General features: G+C 21.9%; 2 pseudogenes across 2 annotated transcripts; both read right to left on the minus strand.

The window, feature by feature from the left end:
* Positions 1–2,668: 2,668 nt before the first annotated feature.
* On the minus strand, positions 2,669–3,584 carry LOC115896008 (annotated as a pseudogene). The gene has a single exon (XR_004056040.1). The product of XR_004056040.1 is annotated as a 40S ribosomal protein S2 pseudogene (transcript).
* Positions 3,585–4,337: 753 nt separating this feature from the next.
* On the minus strand, positions 4,338–4,900 carry LOC115896006 (annotated as a pseudogene). Its single transcript, XR_004056038.1, has one exon. The product of XR_004056038.1 is annotated as a 40S ribosomal protein S2 pseudogene (transcript).
* Positions 4,901–17,204: the final 12,304 nt, after the last annotated feature.

Here is a 17,204-nt window from a genome sequence, read left to right on the forward strand (position 1 = left end):
TATCTATTTTGTCTATATTTTATTCCTATTTCAAGGATGTCTGTATTTTATTCCTATGTATTATATCTATTATGTCTATATATTATACCTATATCTATTATATCTCTTATGTCTATATTTTATACCTATATCTATTATATCGTTTATGTATATATATTATACATATATCTATTATGTCTATTATGTCTATATTTCATACCTATATCTATTGTATCTATATTTGATATCTATATCCATTATATCTATATTTTATATCTATATGTATTATATCTATTATGTCTATATTTTATAACTATATCTATTGTATCTATTTTGTCTATATTTCATATTTATATCTATTATATCTATTATGTCTATATTTTATACCTATATCTATTATATCTGTTATGTCTATATTTTATACCTATATTTATTATATCTATTATGTCTATATTTTATACCTATATCTATTGTATCTATTTTGTCTATATTTCATATTTATATCTATTATATCTATTATGTCTATATTTTATACCTATATCTATTATATCTGTGATGTCTATATTTTATACCTATATCTGTCATATCTATTATGTCTGTATTTTATGCCAGTATCTATTATGTCTATATTTTCTACCGATATCTATTATATCTATATTTTATACCTGTATATATTATATCCAATATCTATATTTCTCACCTATATTTATTATATCTATATTTCACACCTATATCTATTATATCTATTATGTCTATATTTTATACCTATATCTATTATGTCTATATATTATACCTATATCTATTATATCTCTTATGTCTATATTTTATACCTATATCTATTATATCGTTTATGTATATATATTATACATATATCTATTATATCTATTATGTCTATATTTTATATCTATATGTATTATATCCATTATGTCTACATCTTATACATATATCTATTATATCTATTATGTCTATATTTTATACCTATATCTATTATATCTCTTATGTCTATATTTTATACCTATATCTTTTTTATGCATTTTGTCTATATTTTATACCTATTTCAATTATGTCTATATTTTATTCCTATATCTATTATATCTATTATGTCTATATTTTATACCTATATCTATTAATATCTATTATGTCTATATTTTATACCTATATCTATTATATCGATAATGTCTATATCTTATACATATATTATATCTATTATGTCTATTTTTTATGCCTATGTCTATTATATCTATTATGTCTATATCTTATACATCTATCTATTGTGTCTATTATGTGTATATTTTATACCTATGTCTTTTATGTCTATATTTCATACCTATATATTTATACCAGTTATGTCTATATTTTATACCTATATGTATTATATCTGTTATGTCTATATTTTATACCGATATCTATTATGTCTATATTTTATACCTATGTCTATTATATCTCCTCTGTCTATATTTTATAACTATATCTATTATATCTATTATGTCTATATTTCATACCTACATCTATTATATCTACTCTGTCTATATTTTATACCTTTATTATATCTATTATGTCTATATTTTATACCTATATCTATTATACCTATTATGTCTATATTTTATATCTTTATCTATTATATCTATTATGTCTATATTTTATACCAATATCTCTTATATCTACTATGTCTGTATTTTATACCTATATCTATTGTATCTATTATATCAATGTTTTATACCTATATCTATTAAATTTATTATGTCTATATTTTATACCTATATCTATTATATCTATTATGTCTATATCTTATACCTATATCTATTATATCTAGTATGTCTTTATGTTAAACCCATACCTATTATATCTATTATGTCTATATTTCATACTTATTTCTATTATGTCTATATTTAATACCTATATCTATTATGTCTATATTTTATACCTATAATTTATCTATTTTGTCTATATTTTATACCTATAACTATTATATCCGTTATGTCTATGTTTTATACCTATATCTATTATATCTACTATGTCTATATTTTACACCTATATCTATTATATCTATTACTTCTATATTTTATACCCATCTCTATAATATCTATTGTTTATATTTTATACCTATATCTATTATATCTATATCTATATTTTATACCTATATCTATTTTGTCTGTATTTTATACCTTTATCTATTATGTCTATATTTTATACCTATATCTATTATATCTATTATGTCTATATTTTATAACTATATCTATTAAATCTATTATGTCTGTATTTTATACCGATATCTATTATGTCTATATTTTATACCTATATCTATTATATCTATTATGTCTATATTTTATAACTATATCTATTAAATCTATTATGTCTATATTTTATACCGATATGTATTTTGTCTATATTTTATACCTATATCTATTGTATCTATTATGTCTATATTTTATACCTGTATCTATTAAATCTATTTTGTCTATATTTTATATGTATGTCTATTATGTCTATATTTTATACCTATATCTATTATATCTAATATGTCTATATTTTATACCTATAATTATTATATCTAATATGTCTATATTTTATACCTATATCTATTATGTCTATATTTTATATCTATATCTATTGTATCTGTCTATATTTTATACCTATATCTATCGTATCTATTAAGTCTATATCCTTTTTTTTTTTTTTTAACAGGCTCAATTCACTTTATTTTTCTGTATAAAAAGCCTATGTTGTAGCCACAGCTGGAGTCTGGGTCCACTGCACGGAGACTCTGGTGTGGGTCTTGACAAGGTGGTCAGTGAATTCCTGATAGATAGACTTGGTAAACACAGTCTCCTTCCACAGGTCAGGGGTCAGGTAGCTGTAGGTCTTAGAGATGGCATCAAAGGTGGCCTTGGCGAAGTTGCCCAGGGTGGCAGTGCAGCCCCGGGCTGAGGTGTAGCAGTCATCAATAGCAGCCATCATGAGCAGCTTCTTGGGCACAGGCGCTGAGACGATGCCAGTGCCACTGGGTGCAGGGATGAGGCGCACCAGCACAGAGCCACAGCGGCCTGTCACCTTGCAAGGGACGGTGTTGGGCTTGCCGATCTTGTTCCCCCAGTAGCCTCCGCGCACCGGGACAATGGAGAGTTTGGCCAGGATGATGGCCCCACGGATGGCGGTGGCCACCTCCTTGGAGTACTTAACACCCAGGCCGACGTGGCCATTGTAGTCCCCGATAGCAACAAACGCCTTGAACCTGGTGCGCTGACCAGCACGGGTCTGCTTCTGCACCGGCATAATCTTCAAAACCTCATCTTTGAGAGAGGCCCCCAAGAAAAAGTCAATGATCTCAGATTCCTTAATGGGCAGAGAGAAGAGGTAGATCTCCTCCAGGGACTTGATCTTCATGTCCTTGACCAAGCGGCCCAGCTTGGTGACGGGCATCCACTCCTTATCCTCGGCCTTGCCTCCGCGAGCTCCGCGGCCTCGGCCCCGACCCCGTCCACGGCCGCGACCCCGGCCCCGGATGCCACTGCCGAAACCTCTGCGGAAGACACCGCGGTTCCCCATCCCAGGGCCACCAGGGCCTCCGGACCACCCCGCTGAACCGGCGTCATCCGCCATTTGGTGCTTTCTCGGAGAAGAAGCTAATGTCTATATCTTATACACATATCTATTATATCTATTATGTCTATATTTCATACCTATACCTATTATATCTATTATGTCTATATTTTATATCTGTATCTATTATATCTATTATGTCTATATTTTATACCTATATTGATTATATCTATTATGTCTATATTTTATACCTATATCTTTTATATCAATTTTGTCTATATTTTATACGTATTTCAATTATGTCTATATTTTATTCCTATATCTATAATATCTATTATGTCTATATTTTATACCTATATCTATTATATCTATTATGTCTATATTTTATACCTATATCTATTATACCGATTATGTCTATATCTTATACATATATCTATTATATCTACTATGTCTGTATTTTATAACTATATCTATAATATCTATTATGTCGATATTTTATACCTATATCTTTTATATCTATTTTGTCTATATTTTATACCTATATCTATTATATCTATTATGTCTATATTTTATAACTATATCTATTAAATCTATTTTGTCTATATTTTATATCTATATCTATTATGTCTATATTTTATACCTATATCTATTATATCTATTATGTCTATATTTTATACCTATAATTATTATATCTAATATGTCTATATTTTATACATATATCTATTATGTCTATATTTTATATCTATATCTATTGTATCTGTCTATATTTTATACCTATATCTATTGTATCTATTATGTCTATATCTTTTTTTTTTTTAACAGGCTTAATTCACTTTATTTTTCTTGTAAAAAAGCCTATGTTGTAGCCACAGCTGGAACCTGGGTCCGCTGCATGGAGACTCTGGTGTGGGTCTTGACAAGGTGGTCAGTGAATTCCTGATAGGCAGACTTGGTAAACACGGTCTCCTTCCACAGGTCAGGGGTCAGGTAGCTGTAGGTCTTAGAGATGGCATCAAAGGTGGCCTTGGCGAAGTTGCCCAGGGTGGCAGTGCAGCCCCGGGCTGAGGTGTAGCAGTCATCAATAGCAGCCATCATGAGCAGCTTCTTGGGCACAGGCGCTGAGACGATGCCAGTGCCCATGGGTGCAGGGATGAGGCGCACCAGCACAGAGCCACAGCGGCCTGTCACCTTGCAAGGGACGGTGTTGGGCTTGCCGATCTTGTTCCCCCAGTAGCCTCTGCGCACCGGGACAATGGAGAGTTTGGCCAGGATGATGGCCCCACGGATGGCGGTGGCCACCTCCTTGGAGTACTTAACACCCAGGCCGACGTGGCCTCGGCCCCGACCCCGTCCACTGCCGCGACCCCGGCCCCGTATGCCACTACATATCTATTATATCTATTATGTCTATATTTCATACCTATACCTATTATATCTATTATATCAATGTTTTATACCTATATCTATTAAATGTATTATGTCTATATTTTATAGCTTTATCGATTATATCTATTATGTCTATATCATATACCTATATTTATTATATCTATTATGTCCATATTTTATACCTATATTATATCTATTATGTCCATATTTTATACCTATAATTATTATATCAAATATGTCTATATTTTATACCTATATCTATTATGTTTATATTTCATACCTATATCTATTATATCTATTATGTCTATATTTTATACCTATATCTATTTTATCTATTATGTCTATATTTTATACCTATATCTATTATATCTATTATGTCTATATTTTATTCCTATATCTATTATGTCTATTATGTCTATATTTATACCTATATCTATTTATATCTATTATGAGTATATTTTATACGTATATCTATTATATCTATTTTGTCCATATTTTATACCTATATCTATTATATCTATTATGTCTATATTTTATACGTATATCTATTATATCTATTATGTCTATATTTTATTCTTATATCTATCTCTTATGTGTACATTTTATACCTATATCGATTATATCTATTATGTCTATATTTTATACCTATATCTATTATATCTATTATGTCTATATTTTATACCTATATCTATTACATCTATTATGTCTATATTTTATAACTATATCTAGTATATCTATTATGACTAAATTTTATACCTATATCTATTATGTCTATATTTTACACCCATATTCATTATATCTATTATGTCTATATCTTATACCTATATCTGTTATATCTATTATATCTATATTTTATATCTATAACTATATTATTATACCTATATCTATTATATCGAATTTATCTATATTTTATACCTATATCTATTATATCTATTATGTCTATATTTTAGACCTATATATGTTATATCTATTATGTCTATATTGTATACTTATGTGTATTATATCTATTATGGCTATATTTTATACCTATATCTATTATATCTATTGTGTTTATATCTATTATGTCTGTGTTTTATAACTCTATCTATTATAACTATTATGTCAATATTTTATCCCTGTATCCATTATATCTATTATGTCTATATTTTATACCTCTCTTATATCTATAACGTCTACACTTCATACCTGTATCTATTATATCTATGATGTCTATATTTTTTACCTCTATTATTTCGATAATATCTATATTTTATTTCAATATCAACTATATCTATTATGTCTATATATTATACCTCTATTTATTATATCTATTATATCTATTATGTCTATATTTTATACCTCTATCTATTGTATCTATTATGTCTATATTTTTTACCTCTATTATATCTATTATGTCTATATTTTATACCTCTATTATATCTATTTTGTTTTTATTTTATACCTCTATCTATTATATCTATTATGTGCATAATTTATGCCTATATCTATTATATATATTCTTTCGATATTTTATACCTACGTCTAATATATCTATGGTGTCTATATTTTAATCCTATATATATAATATCTATACTATCTATATTTTATGCCTATATCTATTATATCCATTATGTCTATATTTTATAACTCAATCTATTATATCTTTTATGTCTATATTTTATAACTATATTATGTCTATTATGTCTACATTTTATACCTATATCTATTAAATCTATTATGTCTACATTTTATATCTCTATCTACAATATATATTATGTCTATAATTTATAACTCTATCAATTATATCTATTATGTCTATATCTATTATATCTATTTTGTCTATGTTTTAAACCTCTATCTATTATATCTATGATGTCTATATTTTATACCTCTATCTATTATAACCGTATTTTATACCTATATACATTACACCTATGTTTTTACCTATATCAGTTATATCTATTATATTAATACTTTTGAAATTATATCTATTATATCTATATTTTATACTTGTATCTATGATATCTATTGTCTATATTTTATACCTGGATCTATTATATCTATTTTTTATACGTATATGTATTATATCTATATTTTATACTTATATCTATTATATCTGTATTTTATACCTATATTTATTATATCGATTATGTCTATATTTCATACCTATATCTATTATATCTATTTTGTCTATATTTTTTACCTATATCTGTTATATCTATTATGTTTATATTTTATACCTATATCTATTATGTCTATATTTTATAACTATATCAATTATATCTATTATGTCTATATTTTATAACTATATCGATTATATCTATTATGTCTATATTTTATACCTATATCCATTATATGTATTATATCTATATTTTATACCTCTATATATTATGTCTATATTTTATACCTATATATCTATTATAACTATATTTTATACGTATATTTCTTATATCTATATTTCATACCTATATCTATTATATCTATTATATTTATATTTTATCATTATGTCTATTATATCTATATTTTATACTTATATCTATTATATCTATTATATCTATATTTTATGCCTGTATCAATTATATATATATTTCATACGTATATCTATTATATCAATTATATCTATATTTCATACCTATATCTATTATATCTATTATGTCTATATGTTATACCTATATCTATTATATCTATATTTTATACCTATATCTATTATATCTATTATGTCTATATTTTATACCTGTATCTATTGTATCTATTATGTCTATATTTTATACCTATATCTATTATGTCTATATTTCATACCTGTGTCTGTTATATCTATTATGTCTATATCTATTGTTTTATTATGTCTATATTTTATACCTATATCTATTATATCTATTATGTCTATATTTTATACCCATATCTATTATATCTATTATGTCTATATTTTATACCTATATCTATTGTGTCTATACTTATACCTATATCTATTATAACTATTATGTCTACATCTTATAACTATATCTGTTATATCTATTCTGTCTATATTTTATACCTATATCTATTATGTCTACATTTCATACCTATACATATTATATCTATTATGCCTATATTTTTACCTATATCTATTATATCCATTATGTTTACATTATATACCTATATCTATTATATCTATTATACTTATATTTTATAATTATATCTATTATATCTGTATTTTATACCTGTATCTATTTTATCTATTATATTTATATTTTATATCTATATCTATTTTATGTATATTTTATACATATTTCTATTATATTTTTTATGTCTATATTTTATACCTATATCTATTATAAATATATTTTATACCTATATTGCTTATATCTATATTTAATACCTATATCTATTATAACTATTAGATTTATATTTCATAATTATATGTATTATATCTATATTTTATACGTCTATCTAGTATATCTATTATATCTATATTTTATGACTATATCAATTATATCTATTATGTCTATATTTTATACATCTATCTACTTTATCTATTATGCCTATATTTTATAACTATGTCTATTATATCTATTATGTCTATATTTTATACCTCTATCTATTATGTCTATTATGTTTATATTTTATACCTATATTTATTATATCTATTATGTCTATATTTTATACCTATATCTATTATGTCTATATTTTATAACTATATCTATTATGTCTATATATTATACCTATATCTATTATGTCTATTATGTCTATTTTTAATACCTATATTTATTATATCTATTATGTCTATATTTTATACCTATATCTATTATATCTATTATGTCTATATTTTATACCTATATCTACTATGTCTATTATGTCTATATTTAATACCTATATCTATTATATCTATTATGTCTATATTTTATACCTATATCTATTCTCTCTATATTTTATACCTATATCTATTATATCTATTATGTCTATACATTTCACCTATAACTATTTTGTCTATATTTTTTACCTATATCTATTATATCTATTATGTCTATATTTTGTACCTATATCTATTATGTCTATTATGTCTATATTGTATACCTTCATCTATTATATCTATTATGTCTATATTTTATACCTATATCTATTATATCTCTTATATCTATATTTTATACCTATATCTCTTATATCTATTATGTTTATATTTTATACCCATATCTATTATGTCTATATTTTCTACCTATATCTATTATATCTAATATGTCTATATTTTATACCTATATCTATTATAACTACATTTCATACCTATATTTCTTATATCTATATTTAATACCTATATCTATTATATCTATTAGATTTATATTTTGTAATTATATCTATTATATCTATATTTTATACCAATATCTACTATATCTATTATAACTATATTTTATGACTATATCAATTATATCTATATTTTATACGTATATCAATTATATCTATAGTTTATACCTATATCTATTATATCTATATTTTATACCTTTATATATTATATCTATCGTGTCTATATTGTATACCTGTATCTATTATATCTGTTTTTTATACATATATATCTATTATATCTATTATATCTATATTTTATACCTATATCTATTATATCTATGTTGTACCTGTATCTATTATATCTATTATGTCTCTATTTTATACCTATATTTGTTATATCTATTATGTCTATATTTTATACCTATATCTATTATATCTATTATGTCTATATTTTATACCTGTATATATTGTATGTATTATGTCTATATTTTATAACTACATCTATTATATCTATTATGTCAGTACTTTATACCTATATCTATTATGTCTATATTTTATATCTGTATCGATTATATATATTATGTCTATATTTTATACCTATATCTATTATATCTCTTATGTCGATATTTTATACCTGTATCTATTTTTTTATTATGATTATATTTTATACCCATATCTATTCTGTCTTTATTTTATACCTATATCTATTATATCTATTGTGTCTATACTTTATACCTATATCTAATATGTCTATATTTTATATCTTTATCTATTATATCTATTATGTCTATGTTTTATACCTATATCTATTGTATTTGTTATGTCTATATTTTCTACCTATATCTATTATAACTATTATGTCTATATTTTATAACTATATCTCTTATATCTGTTATGTCTATATTTTATACCTATATCTATTATATCTATTATGTCTACATTTTATACCTATATCTATTGTATCTATTAAGTCTATATTTTATACTTATATATATTATATTTATTATGTCTATATTTTATACCTATATCTATTGTAACTATTATGTCTATATTTTATAACTATATCTCTTATATCTATTATATATATATTTTATACCTATATCTATTATGTCTATATTTTTTACCTCTATCTATTCTCCCTGTTATATCTATATTTTCTGTCTATATCTATTATGTCTATATTTTATACCTATATCTAGTATATCGATGATGTGTATATTTTATACCTATATGTATTATATATTTTATGTCTATATTTTATACCCATATCTATTATATCTATTATGTCTACATTTTGTAACTATATCTATTATATCTATTATGTGTATAATTATACCTATATCTATTATATCTATTATGTCTGTATTTTATAGGTATATCTGTTATTTATATTATGTCTATATTTTATACGTATATGTATTATATCTATTATGTCTATATTTTATTCCTATATCTTTTATATCTATGTCTATATTTTATACCTATATTTATTATATCTATTATGTTTATATTTTTTACCTTTTCTATTATATCTATTATGTCTATATTTTATACCTATATCTATTGTATCTATTATGTCTATATGTTATGCCTATATCTATTGTACCTATTATATCTATATTTCATACCTATATCTATTGTATCTATTATATCTATACATGATACCTATATCTATTATGTCTATATTTTATACCTATATCTATCATATCTATTATGTCTCTATTTTATACCTGTATCTATTATATCAATTATGTCTATATTTTATACGTATATCTATTATGTCTATATTTCATACCTATATATATTATATCTATTATGTCTATATTTTAAACCTATATCTATTATATCTATTATATCTATATTTTATACCTATATCTATTATGTCTATATTTTATACCTATGTCTATTATATCTATTATGTCTATATTTTATACCTATATCTATTATATCTATATTTAATACCTATATCTATTATGTCTATATTTTATACCTATATCTATTATGTCTATATTTTATACCTGTATCGATTATATGTATTATGTGTATATTTTATACCTATATCTATTATATCTTTTATGGCTATATTTTATTCTTATATCTATGATACCTCTTACATCTATATTTTATACCTATATCTATTATATCTATTGTGTCTATACTTTATACCTATATCTATTATGTCCATTTTTTTAACTTTATCTATTATATCTATTATGCCTATATTTTATACCTATATCTATTATATCTATTATGTCTATATTTTATGCCTATATCTATTATATCCACTATATCTATATTTTATACCCATATATATTATATATATATTTTATACCTATATCCATTATATCTATTATATAGATATTTTATACATATATCTATCATATCTATTATGTTCATAATTTATGCCTATATCTATTATATCTTTTATATCTTTATTTTATACTTATATCTATTATAACGATATTTTATACCTATATCCATTATATCTATATTGTTTTCCTATTTGTATTATATCTGTTATATTTATATGTTATAATTATATCTATTATATCTATATTTCATACCAATATCTATTATATCTATTGACTATATTTTATACCTGTATCTATAATATCTATTTTTTATACATATATCTATTATATCTATTATATCTATATTTTATACCTATATCTATTATATCTATATTTTGTACCTGTATCTCTTATATCTATTATGTCTGTATTTTAAACCTATGTCAATTATATCTACTATGTCTATATTTTATACCTATATCTATCATATCTATTATGTCTATATTTTTTATATACCCATTATGTCTATATTTTATACCTATATCTATTATATCTATTATGTCTATATTTTATACCTATATCTGTTATATCTAGTATGTCTATATTTTATAACTATATTTATCATATGTAATATGTCTATATTTTTATACCCATATATATCATATCCATTGTGTCTGTGTTTTTATACCTATATCTGTTATATCTCTAATGTCTATATTTTATACCTATATCTATCATCACTATATTTTATAACTATATATATCTATATTTTATACCTATATCTATTATACCTATTACGTCTGTATTTTATACCTATATTTTTTACGTCTATTTTTTATACTTATATCTATCTACTATGTCTATATTTCATACCTATATGTTTTATTTCTTTTATTACTATATTTTATACCTATATGTATTATATCTATTATGTCTATATTTTATCCCTTTATTTATTATATCTATGATGTGTATATATTATACCTATATCTATTATATCTATTATGTCTATATTTTATAACTATATCGATTATATTATATCTATATTTTATACCTATATCTATTATAACTATATTTTATACCTATATATATTATATCTATATTTTATACCTATATCTATTGTATCTATTATATTTATATTTTATAATTTTATCTATGATATCTATATTTTATATCTCTATCTATTATATCTATATATTATGACGATATCTATTGTATCTCTATTTTAAACGTATGACTATTATATCTACTATATCTATGTTTTATACCTATATCTATTTTATCTATATTTTATACCTCTATCTATTATATCTATTATGTCTATATTTTATACCTATATCTATCATATCTATTATGTCTGTATTTTATACCTGTATCTATTATATCTATATTTTCTAACTATGTCTATTATATCTATATTTTATACCTATATACATTTTATCTATTATATCTATATTTTATAACTATATATATTATATCTATTATGTCTATATTGTATACCTATATCTATTATATCTGTTATGTCTATATTTTATAACTATTTCTATTATGTCTATTATGTTTATTTTTTATACCTGTTTCTATTATATCTATTATGTCTATATTTTATACCTATATCTATCATATCTATTATGTCTATATTTTATACCGATATATATCATATATATTATGTCTATATTTTATACGTATATCCATTATATCTATTATGTCTATATTTTATACCTATAACTATTGTATCTATTATTTCTATGTTTTATACCTGTATCTTTTGTATGTATTATGTCTATATTTCATACCGATATCTATTATATCTATTATGGCTATACTTTATACATATATCTATTATGTCTATATTTTATACCTGTATCGATTATATTTATTATGACTATATTTTATACCTATATCTTTTATATCTCTTATGTCTATATTTTTTACCTATATCTATTATATCCATTATGTTTATATTTTATGCCTATATCTCCTATGTCTATATTTTATAAAATATATCGATTATATCTATTATGTCTATATTTTTATACCTATATCTATTATACACCTTATGTCTATATTTTATACCTATATCTATTATATCTAGTATGTCTATATTTTATACCTTTATCTACTTTGTCTATATTTTATGCCAGTATCTATTATATCTATTATATCTATATTTTATATTTTATCTATTATATCTATTATGTCTATATTTTATTCCTATATCTATTATATCAATTAAGTCTATATTTTATACCTATCACTATTATATCCACTATATCTATATTTTATACCTATATCTATTATATCTGTATTTGAAACCTATATCCATTATATCTATATCTATATTTTATAACTATATCTATTATATCTGTAGTTTATACCTGTATCTATTATATCTATTATGTCTATATTTTATCCCTCTATGTATTATATCTATTATGTCTATATTTTTTTTTTATACTTTATGTTCTAGGGTACATGTGCGTAACGTGCAGGTTTGTTACATATGTATACTTATGCCATGTTGGTGTGCTGCACCCATCAATTCGTCAGCACCCATCAATTCATCATTTATATCATGTATAAATCCCCAATGAAATCCTTCCCTCCTCCCCCCTCCACCCTCCCCATAATAGGCCGCAGTGTGTGATGTTCCCCTTCTCGAGTCCAATTTTATAACTCTATCAATTATATCTATTATGTCTATATTTTATACCTCTATTATATGTATTTTGCCTATATTTCATACCTATATCTATTATATCTATTATGTCTATATTTTATATCTATTTCCAATATGTCTATTATGTCTATATTTTATACCTATATATATGATATCTATTACGTCTATATTGTATACCTATATCTATTAAGAATATATTTTATACCTATATTTAGTATATCTTTTATGTCTATATTTTATACCTATATCTATTATGTCTACATTTTATACCTATATCTGTTATGTCTATATTTTATACCGATATCTATTATGTCTATATTTAATACCTATATGTATTATACCTATTATGTCTATGTTTTATACCTATACCTTTAGTCTAATTTTACTGAATATATCAATTATATCTATATTTTATACGCTATATCTATTATATCTATTATATCTATATTTGTACCTTTATCTATTATCTATATTTTTATACATTTATCTATTATATCTATTATGTGTATATTTTGTACCTATATCTATTATATCTATTATGTCTATATTTTATACCTATATCTATATATCTTCCTTATATCTATATTTATACCTATATCTATTATATCTATTTTGTCTATATTTTATACCTGTATCGATTATATGTATTATGTCTATATTTTATAACTATACCTATTATATCTCTTATGTCTATATTTTATACCTAATCTATTATATCTATTATGTTTATATTTTTACCCATATCTATTAAATCTCTATTTTATACCTGTATCTATTATATCTATTATGTCTATATTTTATACCTATATCTATTATATCTCTTATGTCTGCATTTTATACCTATATCTATTATATCTATTGTGTCTATACTTTTTACCAATATCTATATGTCTATAGTTAATATCTTTATCTATTATATCTATTAGGTTTATATGTTATAACTATATGTGTTATATATATTATGTCTATATTTATAGGCCTATATCTATTATATCCACTATATCTATATTTTTATACCTATATCTATTATATCTATATTTGATACCTATATCCATTATATCTATTAATATATTTTATACATATATCTATCATATCTATTATGTCTATCCTTAATGCCTACATCTATTATGTCTATTATGTCTATATTTTCTACTTATATCTATTATAACCATGTTTTATACCTATATCCATTATATCTATATTTTTTTCCTATATATATTATATCTATTATATTTATATTTTATAATTATATCTATTATATCTATATTTTATACCTATATCTATTATATCTATTGTCTATATTTTATACCTGTATCTATTATACTATATTTTATCCATATATCTATCATATCTATTATATCTATGTTTTTACCTATATCTATATATTTAAAATGTATATATTTTATACCTCTATCTATTATATCTATTATGTCTTTATTTTATACCTATATCTGTTATACTATTATGTCTATATTTGATCCCTCTATCTATTATATCTATTATGTCTATATTTTATTCCTATATCTATTATATCTGTTATGTCTGTATTTTATAACTATATCTATTATATCTATTATGTCCATATTTTTTACGTATATCTACTATATCTATTATGTCTATATTTAATACCTATATCTATTATGTCTATATTTTATACCTATATCTATTATATCTATTAAGTCTATATTTTATACCTATATCTATTATATCTATTATGCCTATATTTTATTCCTATATCTATTATATTTATTATATCTATATTTTATACCTATATCAATTATATCTATTAAGTCTATATTTTATACCTATATCTATTATATCTAATATGCCTATATTTTATACCTATATCTATTATATTTATTATAACTATATCTATTATTTCTATATTTTTACCTATATCTATTATATCTATTATGTATATATTTCATACCTATATCTATTATGTCTATATTGTATACCTATATCTATTATATCTATTAGATTTTATTTTATCATTATATCAATTATACATATATTTTCTACGTATATCTATTATATCTATTATATGTATATTTTATACCTATATCTATTATATCTATATTTTAAACTTCATGTATTATATCTATTATGTCTATATTTTATACCTATATCTATTACACCTCCTATGTCTATATATTATACCTGTATCTATTATATTTATTGTGTCTATACTTTATACCTATATCTATTATGTCTATATTTTATATCTTTATCTATTATATCTATTATATCTATATTTTATACCTATATCTATTATATGTATTGTGTCTGTATTTTTTACCCTTATCTGTTATATCTATTATGTCTATATTTTATAACTCTATTATATCTATTATATCTATATTTTATACCTATATCTATTATAACTATGTTATATACCTATATTTCTTATATCTATATTTCATACCTGTATCTTTTATATCCATTATATTTATATTTTATAATTATGTCTATTATATCTATATTTTATACTTATATCTATATCTATTGTGTCTATGTTTCATAGCTATATCTGTTATAGCTATATTTTATACCTATATCGATTATATCCATTATATCTATATTTTATACCTATATCTATTAAATCCATTATATCTTTATTTTATACCTTTACCTATCTTATCTATATTTTATATCTATTTCTATTCAACCTATTTTATCTATATTTTATACCTATATCTATTATATCTATTGTGTCTATATTTTATACCTATATCTATTATATCTATTATGTCTATATTTTATACCTATTTCTATTATATCTATTATGTCTATATTTTATACCTATATCCATTATATCTATTATGTCTATATATTATACCTACATCTATTATATATATTATGTCTATATTTTATACCTATATATATTATATCTATTATGTCTATATTTCATACCTATATCTATTATGTCTATATTTTATACCCATATTTATTAAATCCATTATGTCTATATTGTATACCTATACCTATTATGTCTATATTTATACCTATATCTATTATGTCTATATTTTATACCTATGTCTATTTTGTTTATATTTTATACCTATATCTATTATATCTATTATGTCTATATTTTA

The sequence above is a fragment of the Rhinopithecus roxellana genome, unplaced genomic scaffold (assembly GCF_007565055.1).
Source record: "Rhinopithecus roxellana isolate Shanxi Qingling unplaced genomic scaffold, ASM756505v1 contig433, whole genome shotgun sequence".
NCBI classification, from domain to species: Eukaryota; Metazoa; Chordata; class Mammalia; order Primates; family Cercopithecidae; genus Rhinopithecus; species Rhinopithecus roxellana.